The following is a 15,322-nucleotide window of genomic DNA, read 5'->3' on the forward strand; positions in this document are numbered from 1 at the left end:
TGGGCATGCCTGTGTGCACAAGCAGGGGAGGGGCAGAGGGAGAAAGAAAAAGAATCGCAAGCAGGCTCCACGCCCAACGTGGAGACCAACACAGGGCTCAGTCCTACTACCCTGGGATCATGACCTGAGCCGAAGTCAAAAGCTGGACACTCAACCGACCGAGCCACCCTAGAAAGTTCCCTTTTAACTTGAACTTTCCCAAGAAGAGGGTGCAAGTCTCGTCTTGGCATTTCTCACTCACTATTTGAGAGGAAACAATCTGAAGCTCTTAAGGGAATGTTATATTATGGAAGAATTTTTAGGAGATACTGATTTTTTTTTCACTCAACACATTTACTGAGCACCTACCAAGTGTCAGAGGCTGTTGTAGATGCTGAGGTGACCATAGAAAAGAAGGTCCCCGTCCTCATGGAGTTGGAATTCTAGTGGGGACGCACAAGTACATAAACCATTAAATAAAAGAATGTCAAGTGGGGACATGTGCTGTGCATAAAAGAAAATAGGCACAGAGATGGGGCATGAGGAGGAGGATTTTTGCTGACAACTGAAGAATGAGAAGGAACCAGGAGATGAGTGTAGGAGGGGGGAGAGGAGGGCTTACAAGTGTAAGGCCCCAAGATGCAAATGAGCTTAATGTGTTTAAGGAACAGAAAGAACTGGAAGGTAAATTAGCAAGAAGGGCTGTTACTTGAGAGGAGGTCAGAGGGCTAGGGCAGGGCCAGATATTGTGGGGTTTTATGGGCCCAGGGAAAGAATCTGGACTTTCTAGGTGAAATGGGAAACCACTGCAGGATTTTAAGCAGGGGAGGAACATTATCTGATTTATGTCCTAGGGTACCTAATAGATACCTCATAAATGTGTCCAAAGTTGACTGTATTTATAAGTTTTCATTAAAGATGAAGACAGACCTGAAATCTAGACACCTACTCCCTTGTGCGTCTTGGGGGCTGAAGCCTTCTAAGTGATTCTCCCTAACAATTGAACCATCCCTGATGGATGGGAATGGACGGGACTGCCTGTGTACTGAGCAGTTGTGGGTGTATCTGTGTGCGTGTGTGTATTTGCAATGCCTTACTTAGAGACCTTCAAAATAATTCTGAAAATAAAGAGAGAAATCATCACAATCCCCATGTTCCCTTTTTAGACCTAGTTAGACTATACTTAGACTTCCCTAAGGTTCACTCAAGCATTTACTTGGTAGCTGACCACGTTTTCTATTTTCCTGAGGTTAATGGAGAGGGAAGGAGATGCCAGCAGCAGGCCTCCACCTCTGTCTGGTGCCCCATACCTGCATGTATTTATTCCCATACTGCATGTCCCCTGGACTCTAGATCCTATATTAGGCAAGACCGATGCACTCCTGCCTTTAGATGACTCCAGGCAAAGTGGAGGACTCTCCATTACTAATCCTTGAGTGCTCTACTTCCAGGAATTTTGCCACGGCCCAGCGTCATAAAACTCTACTCATACAGCTAGATTCATATCACAAAGAATTTAGAGTCTGAAAGAGCCTTAGACATCAACTATCCCAGTACTCCTCAGTAGGAGCACTGTCAGTATCTTGGGTAAGACCATCCAAAGCATCATAGGAAATTCCACATTCTGAGCTCTACCCAAGAATCCCACAGGGCTCCCCATTCCAACCCACTGCTTCTCACCCCCGACTAAAAATGAATCCACACATTTCCACCCGCCTCCTGAATTGAGAACCACTGGTCTACCCAGTCCTGTCATTTTACAGGGAAGGGATTATTAGGCAACTTGTGGTCTTTTCATGCCTTTTCCTTCTGAACCCAGCAGAATCAGGATCCAAAGTTCTAATTTTACAATGAAGTTAGTTTCTGAAATATGCCTCTGTTTTTCATTCTTTCTACAGATATGTTTTTGTTTTCAAAGTTTTTCTTCTCAGAGTTACATGCTATGTGTTGCAAATATAAGTCTGAACCTTTCAGATGGATCAAGCAAGAATTATGAGCATTTTCAGATTATTTATACATAACTCAAGATTTTGGCATAGTATTTTCTACATGTGGCCTGTTGCCTATCCACTTCTTAGAGACCTTTAATAACGAGACATCTGCCTTTCCTCATTCTGCACTCATTATCTCTGCTTTCGTCAAGCATCTTCTGGGAGAGTTATTGTTATCCCATTAAGTATGAAGGGCAGAAACAAAACATTTTTGAACAGAAAGCTCTGGATCTTCATATGACTTGAGCTGAGTATCATTTATCCTGTCTTGGGCACCAGAATCACATTTTAGAACTCATTTGCCTTCATACACCTGACCAGCTCTCTTCACCTGCATCTCTGACTTTCTCTCTACACACTTGAATGCTCTGTAGATGAGGAAGAATCACTTACCCTAATCATTGGTGTAGCTGAGAGCTTCTAGTGCTTGGGTGACTCTTTTCCTTAATACTAAATGGTAGAGTCAATGAAAGTAATACCGATATAGTCCTTGAGAGTAATACTTTCAAGCGGCATTTTCCTGAAGGAATCTCAGGCTCTGTGAACAATTATAATTGTGCAGGTGTCCAGAATAACATTGGCCTGCCAACTGGATGGACATCCTGATCTCTTGTGACTGTACCAAACAGATTTGTTATACCTTGTGGAAAGAGAAACACTTAATTTTTTAATTTAGCATTGTTGTTTTTTTTCCTTGCTTGCTTCTTAAGTAAAACCAATCTAGTTTCTTTTTCTGAAGCAAAGGAGGAAGGAACAAACAACAAATTAATCAGACAGGAAGCGAATAACCACAGAAAGACGTCTGCCTCTGACTCAGTATGTCACATTTAACAAGAGGCCAAAACTTGTCCAAAATGGCTGTTTAAAAACGACCCCACACTTGCGTTAGAAGATGATGCCTTTTTCAGGGACCGTTTTCTCTCTGGGCTCACATCTTGCTTGTCTGTCTACCTGTGTCCCCGATCATGCCTTCCTACGGTATCCTCTAACGGTAAGAAAAATTATATTCAAACTAAATGTATTTCCTTTATCAGCTAGAGGGAAGAACTAAATGGCTTTTAGTGGGCCGTAATATGTTGGGATAGTTTGATTTCTCAGTAGAAGACCACGTAATCGATTCCTGTTGCACAGAATGCTAGTTTCAACACTATTGTGACTGTGGGCAATTTGTAACTTGTGTTTTGTGCCAAAAAATAAGCGAGATTTTCAGTAGAATTTTTCCTGACCCCTGGACAAGTTTGAATCTACAAGAATTTTTTTTTTTCCATTTAAAATAAAGGTTGATGTCTGTAAGTATATCCTTTCGGTGTATGGTACAGTTGTCCACACGCTGCTTTTGAGTGATCGCTTTGGCAAGCAGCAGTTAGGTGCTTTTAACGTAAAGGGAGTCATTGGAAACTTCAAAGGAAAGTACCATGGAACTAAGCTGTTGCCATTCTATTGCTACAGATATGTCACTTAAGTTCAAATCCCAAATTAAACCATTTCAAAGAGGAGTATTTTAGGAAAAAGACAGTCTGTCTTTAGAACCTTTCTATTTAACACCTTAAATACTGCTAACCAAATTTTGTAGCATTCATTATAACTATTTACAGTTAATATGATTAACACTTTGTCATAAAATACTGTAATTTAAAATTTTCAAGCAATGTACCTAGAGACCTATAGAACAGGATTAAGGAAACTTTGTATAAAAAAAACATTTTCCCCCCTGTGGGGCACATATGAAAAAGTGACCTGACATATTCCTTTTTCCCCATGGAGAAACATAAAATAAAGCTTGAAAATATTAAGAGGGCCCATACAACTTTAGTTGGACAATAAGGACAGTTTCTTTTAAATAATTTAATGGTATAAGTAATGTGTGCAGTAGAAAATGGAGAAGTGGTAAAATGGAGAAAAGGTTCAGGAAGATTGTGATTAAGAAAAGTAGAACAGGGGGTGCCTGGGTGGCTCAGTCGGCTGAGCGTCCAGCTTCAGCTCAGGTCATGATCTCACCATTTGTGAGTTCGAGCCCCACGTCGGCTCTGTGCTGACAGCTCAGAGCCTGGAGCCTGCTTCAGATTCTGTGTCCCCCTCTCTCTCCACCCCACTCCTGCTTGTGCTCTGTCTCTCTCTGTCTTTCAAAAATAAATAAACATAAAGAAAAAATTAAAAAGGAAAAAAGAAAAGTAGAACAGCTTGGTACACAGAATGACAGATAAGTGAAAAGGCAAGAGAAAGAAGAAGACAGGATAGTGAGAGAGGGAGGTGAGAGGCTGGAAAGGCTGGTCAGTCAGTGTGGAAGCCACGTCCTTCCAATTCATTTGGATTGTGGGTCTTAAGTGTTACCCATTAACTTCATAAAGTTATGCTGCTTCTGAACTGGCACGTCATCTAGTCAAAACCCTTCCTTTTGTAGTCTAAAGAGGTTTAAATGATTTCTCTAGAATCCCAATCAGGCTTTTTGCTGTTCTTTGAAAAGTTCATACATGAGTTCATTGTTCACAGCTCTTTAATTACTCTAATATTTAAACTTTTAAGGATCATACAGACACCGGATAAAGTGCAGTGTTCCGAGAACTGTCCATGATAAAAAGGATTCCCTGGGGTCCAGCAGCAATCTCACCCTGCTCATTGATGAAATCAGATTCTAGATCTGGCCCATAGGCTGGAAGTTGTCCAATCTATGCTAAAATGTAAGAGGAAGTGAGCTCCCTAATTTCTGGAGCTTTCAAGTTTTATGCCCTTTGGAAGTCTGCTTAACATTTCATGAACATGTCATTTTACTTTGTAAGTTTCTGGCTGTTTAAATTGTGAAACATTTCGCTTTTGTTTAATTAAATTGCCATACATTTATGTCTTGTTGAAAAGAGCATTTCTCTTGAACTATCATAAATACCTCTGTCTGTATTTTGCAACCCTCACTCCTAAAAATTAAAACTGAAAAAAATACTAGAATAAGGAATGCCTTAATTAGTATGCTTTTTCTGAGAAATTTAAAATGCACTCTATACACATCTCCCTTCACCATTCATTTGTAATATGGAGGTTTGCATGGATATGGACATGTGGGCTAAGGTTTCAATCAACTCCTGGTTTCTTTCTTATGGTTAAATAGAGGGGGGAGACAGTAGCATTTATTGAGCACTTGCTACATGTTAGGCTTTTTTACTTCTTTTATTTTTAACAAAATAGTGAATATTGTTACACATTTGCCTTATTTCACTCTTGAATAAAATGGATCTAGTCTAAACTGGATTTAGACTATGCAATTTGCCCAAGGCCACCTAACAACTAAATGTGAAGTTTTCTATAATTTCAAGAGCTTCTTTCATAAATGCAGTGTAGAGGCCACTAGGTGCCCTCTTGCAGTTGTAAGACTCTGAGATTACAAATGCTTTGTTTTAAATGTCACAGCAACAGGGGCACCTGGGTAGCTCAGTCGGTTGAGTGTCTGACTCCTGATATTGGCTCAAGTCATGACCTCCTGGTTCGTGGGTTCGAGCCTCACATCGGGCTCATGGGTCATGCATTCCAGCCCCCCATAGCTTCAGATATCTGTCTCCCTCTCTCTGCCCCTCTCCCACTCACGCATGCTCGCTTCTCTGTCTCTCTCTCTCTCTCTCAAAAATAAACAAACATTTAAAAAAAGGTTTAAAGGGGACACCTTGGGTGGCTTAGTCGGTTAAGCGTCCGACTCTTGGTTTTGACTCAGGTCATGATCTCACTTTGCACTGACAGTGCAGAGCCTGCTTGAGATTCTCTCTCCCTCTCTCTCTGCCCCTCCCCCACTCGTGCTCTCTGTCTCTTAAATAAATAAGCTTAAAAAAAATAGTAAAATAAAGTGAATAACCATAAGGAAGACATTTTCCTTCCTAGGTCTTTTGGCCTTTTTAGAAGTAAATTTGGTGATACTTTTGCTTGTATTGTAAGACTACACTTTCAGTGATAACATGAATAAAATATATTGAGTGTGTTGACATATATGCTGGGGGTAAGGGCGCATGGGTAGATCTTAATCCTCCAGTGAAACTAAATATGCTGGAAGATTTAGGAAAACTCTGGCTTTAAAATTTGATCCCCTTAAAGAGAAAACTTAGAAGAGACGGGAAGTAGTGGGAAGAAACTCGATACCTTTTAGTTATGTGGATAAGGCAGAGAAAGGCTTCCTTTCCCTTTCCCACAGCTAAACCATGACAGGTGGAACGTTCAACTTATCTTCATTTTCTCACTTTTAAAAGGGCTTGGATGTCTATAAATTTGCATTCATTTTTAAATGAAGCATGTATGACAGTGGATTTAAAAAATTATTTGACTTCATAGCAACCTTTATTTCCCTACCAGTTACTCTTACAGTGAAACTGTGAATTTGTGTGCTACTGATCATAATGACATCGTAGATGTTTCAAAACGTCTTCTCTGAAAAATGCCTTTCCCACTCCCCCCTCCAAAATTAACTGTTTATCTAAAAGAACTCTAAAGGAAGTATTTCTGAACTAGCCAAGGACGCTCTAAATATAGCAAGACACAAACCCTTACCATTGAGAAGACAAGCCATATGCAGAATTCACTTATCGTCTTAAATGATGATCAAGAAAAGAGCAAGTACATTTTGAGAAATGACGGGTTCCGTGTACAGACAACGTGTGGTCCAGCTGGGATTGCAAATAACAGAGACCACTAACTAGATGATGCTGCTGCTTTGCTTAAAGCTCCTTTCTTTCCTCTACCTTTTGCTTCCTCTTGAGTTGAACAGTCTTTTGTTTTTCCTCTTTGTGTTAATTGCCTCATTGCCTACAGCCCTCTGAGCCTGGGCCTGCTGGGGGGGGGGTGGGGGGGGGGGTGGGGGGTGGAGCACAGAGATGTTGCGCTGTGACTCGTATCAGAAAATAGAAACTACAGGCAACTGCAGCTGTGAAAAGATTGTGCTGAAGAAACAGGATGGCTGTGGTTTGCTGTGAGCATCAATTTTCCTGTTGAGCATTTTTACAGGAAGTTGAAGAACAAAGCCAACTTCATCTTAATTAGTTCTAATGGTCTTCACATCTTAAGCACATCCAACTAAGTTTGCATCATGCAAGAGTCTCTAAAGAATAGAATCCATAATAATTATGATAGGCATCCCCAAACTATGGGCTTTTTAAAATTCAGGATTTTAGTAGCAATTTGAGTTGGCTAAATGATTTTATTTCTACAGTGTAACTTGGAGTGGATTCATTGCCTTTATAATGAATGCTTCTACAATAACTTTTTATGGTTGTAATAACTCAATATGAATTTAAGAGCCTTTTCTTATTAAAACACTGTTGAGTTATATATAACTTAATATTTATTGGTCAAACAAATGTGCATCTGTGTATATAGAGACAGGGGGGGAAGGGGCATTATGTGTGTGTTCACAAGCTGGACGGACCTACATGAAAATGTTTAGAATATCTATAAATTATCTGCCTTATTATTAACCCCAACGCTTTTTCACCTATAATTTAATGATTATTATTTTTTAATTTTATTTATTTATTTTGAGAGAGAGAAATACAGAGCATGTGAGCCGGGGAGGGGAAGAGAGAGGGAGAGAAATTCCCAAGGAGGCTTTGCACTGTCAGTGCAGAGCCCGATGCAGGGCTCGGACTCAGGAAGTATGAGATCATGACCTGAGCCGAAACCAAGAGTTGGACACTCAACCGACTGAGCCACCCAAGCTCCCCACCTAAAATTTAGTTTTTATCGAACGCTTCTTTCAGTGGTTAAATACAACTGTCATGTTTTATTTTCATCTTTGTGTTGTCACTCTTGAAACTAAAACAGCCGATTGGGTTTATTTGGGAAGAACTGCAGTTGGGCACATGCAAGCTATGGCAAAATCATAGGCAAACCGTGAGATCAAAGGAGAGGAAGGTTACTTTACAGAGAAAAAGGAGGAAGTTGGAAGGGGCTGCTTTGATCGAAAGCCCGCTGGAGGAAAGTCACAGTTCAGGTGGTGGCAGTTTTTCATTGGCTGGGCAAGAAGAAAATCTTCCTTCTGCCTGCTGGGGTAGTAAAGCAGGCTTCTTCCTATTGAAAAACGCTTCTTCCTGTTGGGGTCTGCAACTGAGGACATGTCAGTAGGGTCTGAGAGCTCCCTTTTCTGGCCTCCTGATTCCCTTTTATTTTTTTTATTTTGTTGGTTTATTTATTTATTTATTTATTTATTTATTTATTTATTTATTTATTAGTTTTTTTAAAGTAGGCTCCACACCCAGGGCGGAGCCCAACATGGGACTTGAACTCACCACCCTGAGATTAAGACCTGAGCTGAGATGGAGTCAGACACTTAACTGACTGAGCCACCCAGGTGCCCCTGACTCCATTTTAAATGAGGTTTCCATTATTTGATTCCACATTTCCCCCCTTTTGATCAAGATCTTTCCTTAAAAGTATCGCTGATCAAGAGTTGCGTCGTCCATATCCCTCACTGCCAGGAAGGAGCTTTCCTGGGTGTTGTGTCCCATATCAGAAGGGAAGTGCATAGCAGTTGGAAACCATTTAAATCCACATTTGAGTAACAAGGAAGGTTAAGAGGGAGAACTCACAGGCATTTCCTGTCTCTTGTCAAGGTTGTACACATCGGAGACCATCTTGCAACACTGGGTTAGCATCACCTTCTTGCATATCGTTACTACAAAGTTTTGACAGGCATCAGGTACGAAACTTAAAAATAATTATACAAAACACAAAAACGTGACAATTCCAAATTGTATGATTCTGCACGCTGACCCTGGGCCTGAAGGTAGCCAACTGAACAAATCAAAGGAACATGGAGAATTAGACAAAGCTCATGGTAGCCAATGTGCTTGTTTCCTAATTTTGTGCAACTGGGTTTCTACTTGCCCAGAGGAGTTCATCCATGTGCGGTAGGTGGTGTTTGCTATCACACAAATGCCTCCTTGCTCAGCAGGTAGGTCATCGAAAGCTATGTGATTATCCAAAACTACCTTAGCCAGCAATTTACGTGATCATTGTTGGGCTGACCCTGCTTTGACTATGGAACCTGGCAGCTCTCCTGACTTTAGGGAGAGATGTCTCATCAAGCATTCATTAGCACTTACTCGACCAAAGGGTGAAGACTGTCTCTATGGAGACAAATCCAAGTCATACATGCCTCTTAGAAGTTCTCATTTTTAAAAAAAAATTTTTGAAGTTTATTTATTTATTTTGAGAGAGAGACAGAAGAGAGTGAACAGGGGAGGGGACAGAGAGAGAGGGGGAGAGAGAATCCCCAGCAGGCTCCACACTGTCAGCATCAAGCCCCATGCAGGGCTTGAACTCACAAACCGTGAGATCTTGACCTAAGCCAAAACCAAGAGTTGGATGCTTAACCAACTGAGCCACCCAGGTGCCCCTAGAAGTTCTCATTTAATGAGCCATGAAGGTTGAGGGAGGTGGACCATTGAGAAGCTGCTCTTTTGTTATAAGGAGAAAAGAGAGTGGTGAATACAGCCAGGACTGCACATAGGGCTCCCTCATAAGGATTAGCATTTATGAACTCATTCGTCAGTGTGCAGGCATTAGCAACCAAGACTCAAATACCATGTTATCATGTATTGAAAGTCTTCCTAAACATATGGGTATGACAGCCAGCTTACAAATGGTCTGACTTACACTGGCTGTCCACAGTGTCTTTCTCATATATATGTGTGTGTGTGTGTGTAGATATCTACACACACACATATATATGTGTGTAGATATATATAGATATATATATATATACGTGTATATATATATATATATATATATATATATATATATATACGTATATATATAGTAAAACCTTGGTTTGCAAGCATAATTAGTTCTGGAAACATGCTTGTAATCCAAAGCACTTGTATATCAAAGCGAATTTCCCCATAAGAAATTATGGAAACTCACATGATTCATTTCACAATCCAAAAATATTCATATAAAAATGATTACAGTACTGTAATATAATACAAAATGATAAAGAAAATATAAAATATAAATAAAAATAAACAAATTAACCTGCACTTAACCTTGAAAACCTTCCTGGCTGGTGTGAGGGAGTCCAGAGGAGGGTTATTGTGTAGGACGATTTTCACTATCACTAACAGAATCACTGCTATCTGTTGGCTCAATGGAATCTTTTTCTGCATGGGGGCCATTGTAGATGCTCCCTCAGATGTTAACTACAGTGTCGTATTAACAAACTCTTGTCACATACTGTATTTAAGGTAACTGGCAATAAGACAGCAGAGGAAAGGGTGTGTGTCTACAGGCAGCCTGACCTAGAATGAAGCAAAGCTTTCCTAAGCTTACTTTTGTATGGAAAAGCAAAGGACTGTCCATAGGTGCTTTGAGGTGACAAAAAATACACGAGTGCCATTTGTGGGCACCTTCCAGCATTCTGAAAAATCACTGATTTCTGCCAATCACTGATTTCTGCCAATCACTGATTTCTGCCAATCACTGATTTCGGCCTGAGACCAAGTGTCTGAGCACGGGAGACTGCCACCCACAATCCCACAATGAGAGAAAGAGAGAGAGAGAGAGAGAGAGAGAGAGAGAAAAGAACCATTGGCTCAGTTGTGATCATGTGACATTCGGCATCACATACTACTCGTATTGCAAGACATCACTCGTTTGTCAAGTTAAAATTTCTTAGAAATGTTTGCTTGTCTTGCAGAACACTCACAGAATAAGTTACTCACAATCGAAGGTTTTACTGTACATATATATACGAGAGAGCTCATTTCTCCAACCAAAGATTGGGTTAGATTGAGGCAGGGAGCAGTGGTGTATGGATATAATAATCTAACCTTATGAAAGGGACCTGAGGAACAGTTTAGGCATGCAGTGGCATTTGGGATTCCAGCAAAATTACCTACAGGATAAGCTAAGGAGTCACGCTGTCCTGGCAGATAGAAGGTTCTGGTGACAAATCCAACAACCAGAGGAGTTTCCCCCTTTTGTAATGGATTGGGAAATGTAGATAAGAACATTATCTGTCCAAGGAAGAAAGGGAGAAGACAGAGTAAGAAGCAACAATGAGAAAAGGACCTACAGGCCTGGTCTAGCCATCTTGAGAAAGCTGTTGTCAGTTTCCATGCCTCAAAATCTTAGTCCGACCAATTGGTGTGCAGCTCCAGTCAGGGTTTGGTGCCTTTAGATGTGACATGAGAATCTAGGGGTCTATTCCTTGAAGTTTGGTGACACAGGGTTGGTTAAACAGTACTTAGTAGGGGCTCTTCGAGTGAGGTTGGAGACACTTTTGGAGGTGTCTTTTCTAATAGATGAAATCTCCAGGTTGTAAGGTGTGATGTTTAAGGTCTTCACCTCCTGGGAGCATGCAGTGAAAAAAACATTGTTCTATTAAAACATGGTCCTTTTCAATAGAAGCAAGTAAGCCTTTACAGTATTGGAGTGTATCTCCTTTTATCAGCTGTCAAAAGACATGGGAGCCAGATGCATCAGGCACCCTGTGACATTCTCAGAGGATGAGAGCTTATGAGTCTCAAAAGGTTGGATCTGAGATCTAGAAGGACCAACAGCAATGCTTTTGGCCAGGTTATTTGAAAGGTCTCTACAAATTTTGCCGATCGAGTCTTACTAATGCTGTTAGTGCGTTGGACTAGCCCTGAGGATTGACGGTGTTTGGCACCACGGAAGAACTACAGAACCGGGCACAAAGCACAGACCTGTTGAAGCACTCGATGAGTGAAGTGAGTTCCTGGGTCACTGTGAAGCTTGAGAGGGGCTCCCCAGGTAGGGATAATCTTTTCTAATAGGATTTTAGCCACAAAAGAGGCCATAACCTGTCTACCAGGGAAAGCTTCCAGCCCAGTGAGAAGACACACAGATCAAGACTAAAACACATTTTTGTCCATGAGATGGGAGGAACTGAATAAAACCCACTTGCCACGCCTCTAACGGTCCATCGGGCAGTTTAAAATGCCTAGGAGCAGCATGGACGTATTTCCCAAGCTTGTATTTTACACAGGGAGGGCAATCAAGGTAGGCACTTTTTGCAGCCTTATTAATATTTCCCCACCAGTATTGTTTCATAAAGCCTATCATCTTATCAGCAGGCTAATGATTTCATGCACGTACAGTGGTTAGTAATGGGAATTTGAGACTCTTTGGCAGGACTGCATTGTTATTTGGTTCAAGCCAGAGTTCTCTCTTTTTACTGAACCAACAATTATTAGATTTCCAATATCGTGTTTTCCTCTCCGGGGCCAATTGTTGGGCATCTCTTGTCAATTTTGGGGATTTTCTTTTGGAGGAACATCCTTTTGGACCATGAGAGGTTTGCTTATTTGTTCCCTGAAGACCGGCATTTTTGACAGAAACATCGGTTTTCTTCAGCCTCCAGGGAGTCAAGTCTGGAATGCCCAGTTATCTTAATACTAGCTACGGCAGCTGGCAAAAGTATGGCATCTAATAAAAGTGTTAGTTTTGTTCCCATTAGAGGTAAGGAAACCTTGCCATAACCTTTCCATAACATCCCAGTCATGGGCCACCCCAAAGGCATACTGACTGTCCGTGTAGATGTTTGTTGAGTTTGCCTTTGGCTAAGGTTCAAGACTGAATAAAGAGCCTATAATTCAGCCTGTTGGGGTAAAGGTAAAGGAACTCTTTTAAAAAGGGTTGTAATAGTGTGCCTGGCATATTTACCATTTTCATCCCTTGAATAAGACCCATCAGTAAACCATGAAAGATCTGCGTTGGTGTGAGTTTTCTGTAAATTATCACGGGGAGTCAAAAGGTGCTGTGTCAGCCTCACGCAGTTGTGAGAGGCTCCATCATTGAAGAGGGAGAGGAGAGTGGCATGGCTAAGGATATTGCAGCAAGAAAGAGGTACATGATGAGCGGTTAGTGGGGAATTTCACGGGAGATGAAGCGACTGGCTGAAAGGTGTTGTGTGGTGAGAATTCAGGAGGGCCTCTGGTACATGGGACAAAGATCATTAGAGGGGGTCCCATGATTGTTTCTTCAGTGGCCTCAACCAAAAACGCAGTGTGGCAGGAATGACTCCGAGCAAAGGGAGGTATCCTCATGCCTGAGGGTCCAGTTATTGGCTATACTAATGCCCTATAGATCTATGACGGTTTCCATATTTTTTGGTGAGTGTTCCAAGGGCATTCTCTTCTCTCTCACAAAAAGGGGGAAAAAAGAACCTCCCTGACATCCGAGGGCAGGGAGCTTTATCAAGCTTTTCTTTAAGGTCCCCAAGTCTGTGTTTTCCTGATCTTCCCAAATAATAGGGTCAGGTTTGTTGTTGTTTTTATTTGTATGTTGTTTATTTATGTATATGCTGTATGGTGTTGTTGTTCATTTATTTTGAGGAGGGGAGGGGCAGAGAGAGAGGGAGAGAGAGAATCCCAGAATCCCAAGCAGGCTCCGTGCCGTCAGTGCAGAGACCGATGCAGGGCCTGATCCCATGAACTGTGAGATCATGACCTGAGCCAAAATCAAGAGTCTGATGCTTAACCAACTGAGCCATCCAGGCACCCCCATGGTTTGTTGTTTTTTAGTAAAACATATAGGGGTTGGGCCACAGGAGAAAAGTTTGGAATCCAATTTCGATAGTAGCCAGGTAGCCTGAGAAAACCTCATAATGGTGCTTCGTTTGAGGTTTTGGGACGTTGAGGATACCGCTCAGCCTATCTGAATCTAAATGTAGCCCTTTTCCGAGATTTATCTGGGGTGGCCGGGGTGGGGAGCACAGGGGAGCAGGGAGGCTGAGACTCTGTGGTCCACAGGTTTATCTATAAGTCAGTGCACAGACAGAAGCATAATAGCAACAACAGAAAGTTGTAAAACAACTAGATGAAAGAAGCCTGACAGGGTGGCAGTCCCCTGAAAGGGTCCCTGTACCACAGCCTGACCCCTGAGAGGTATCGGACAGAAGTTCAGTGTGATCTTTGCAACGGGGGACTGACTCACGAGAAGGGTTCCTGGTAATTGACCAGAATCTAGCCCTTCCTTGCTCGGTGTTAGGATAATGGGATGACAGGTTAGCTGGCGAAGGGGGAGTCTGATACAATGATTTTGAGGCCTGAGGGGCATTTCATCCACCAAGCACACAGATGATCTGTTCCCTGGAGAGCATCTTTGGGGCCCTGTGGGCGGACCTGGCCACCCCCTTCCTTGGTAAGCTGCTTTCTCCGGCTCTGTTAACACCATTGCTTTGGCTGCAGTGTCTTTCACAGTAAGTTGCTCCTGAATCCAATTTCCGATCCCCATCCTTCCTCCTGGAGCTAAGACACGTGTGACACTGAGGCCTCAGAAGGTGACTCCTGCCCCAATACAGGCATCATAGCACAGGCGCCCAGCGCTGGCTACGCTGCCCACTTGGCCCCACAGGTGACTGGCTGGTGTCATCCAGAAAAGGCCAATTTAAGGAACACATTTTAAAAGAATCTGAGACCGTCTCTTATTGAAAAACAAATTCTGACCTAGTCTACAGGTGTCAGCCCTTTACCTGCCTAAAAATGCTTATCTAAAAACAGCAGGGATTGAAAGGATTGGTTGTGAATGAATTTCTGTCTTTTGGTGAGTTCCTTAGACTCCCTGAGTCTCAGTGTCCTCTGGAAGGTGTGCGGAATCACGCTAGTTTGCAATGTCACTGTTACAAGTTAGCGATGTTCTAAGTGCCTTCGATCCACTTGATGGTCAATAACCGACAGCTATTGTTGCTGCTGTGGAGGCTCTAAAAATTCATTTTCTCAGTGGTCCACTTGGAATGGAACTGTTCCAAACTGTCTTCATTCCCGCCATCCAGCGCCTCTGATACGTCCAGCCATGTCCTTTTAGCTCTTACATTCCCTTTGTGCTCACAGAAAGCAAGCCATCTAGCGACACTTTAAGAGAAAGTATTTGTTTCAGGGTGTAAGTTTTACACACTAACCTTTAGTGCCTGAACGGAATTAATTTTTTTAATTCTAAATAAATCGTTTTCTTCACTTAAGAAACATTGAGAACAGGAGCGCCTGGGTGGCCCTGTCAGCTAAACACCTTACTCTTGATCTCGGCTCAGGTCACCATCTCACAGCTTGTGAGTTCGAGCCCCATGTCGGGCTCTGTGCTGACAGTGTGGAGCCTGCCTAGGATTCTCTCCTCTCTCTTTGCTCCTCCCATGCTTATGCTCTCTCTCAAAATAAGTAAACATTTTAAAAAAGGGAGAGACATCGAGAACAAAAGAAAGAGAATTCTGGTGTTTGAAATTCAGGACACATGTTCCATGTAGTTCAGGTGGTAAGTGTCCCAGGCTGCCCACTGGTTTAAGGCTCAGATTCTGCAACAGGCATCTCCTATTTTAGTGCACATGAATCACCTTGGCATCTTGCTAAAATGCCGAAACAAATTCAGTG

The 15,322-nt window shown here is 42.0% G+C and overlaps 1 protein-coding gene and 1 long non-coding RNA gene across 9 annotated transcripts in view; one reads left to right on the forward strand and one right to left on the reverse strand.

The window, feature by feature from the left end:
* The window catches only part of LOC109273334 (uncharacterized), a 143,143-nt gene that overhangs the window by 46,431 nt on the left and 81,390 nt on the right, over positions 1-15,322 (reverse strand). The window lies entirely within an intron of this gene.
* Positions 2,759-15,322, forward strand: part of WIPF1 (WAS/WASL interacting protein family member 1) — a 42,582-nt gene continuing 30,018 nt past the window's right edge. The window contains 1 exon segment of the mRNA XM_019460007.2: positions 2,759-2,961. The gene's annotated coding sequence lies outside the window, so the exon portion shown is untranslated.

The sequence above is a fragment of the Panthera pardus genome, unplaced genomic scaffold, assembly GCF_024362965.1.
Source record: "Panthera pardus isolate Hobbes unplaced genomic scaffold, ASM2436296v1 HiC_scaffold_10, whole genome shotgun sequence".
Lineage (NCBI taxonomy): Eukaryota > Metazoa > Chordata > Mammalia > Carnivora > Felidae > Panthera > Panthera pardus.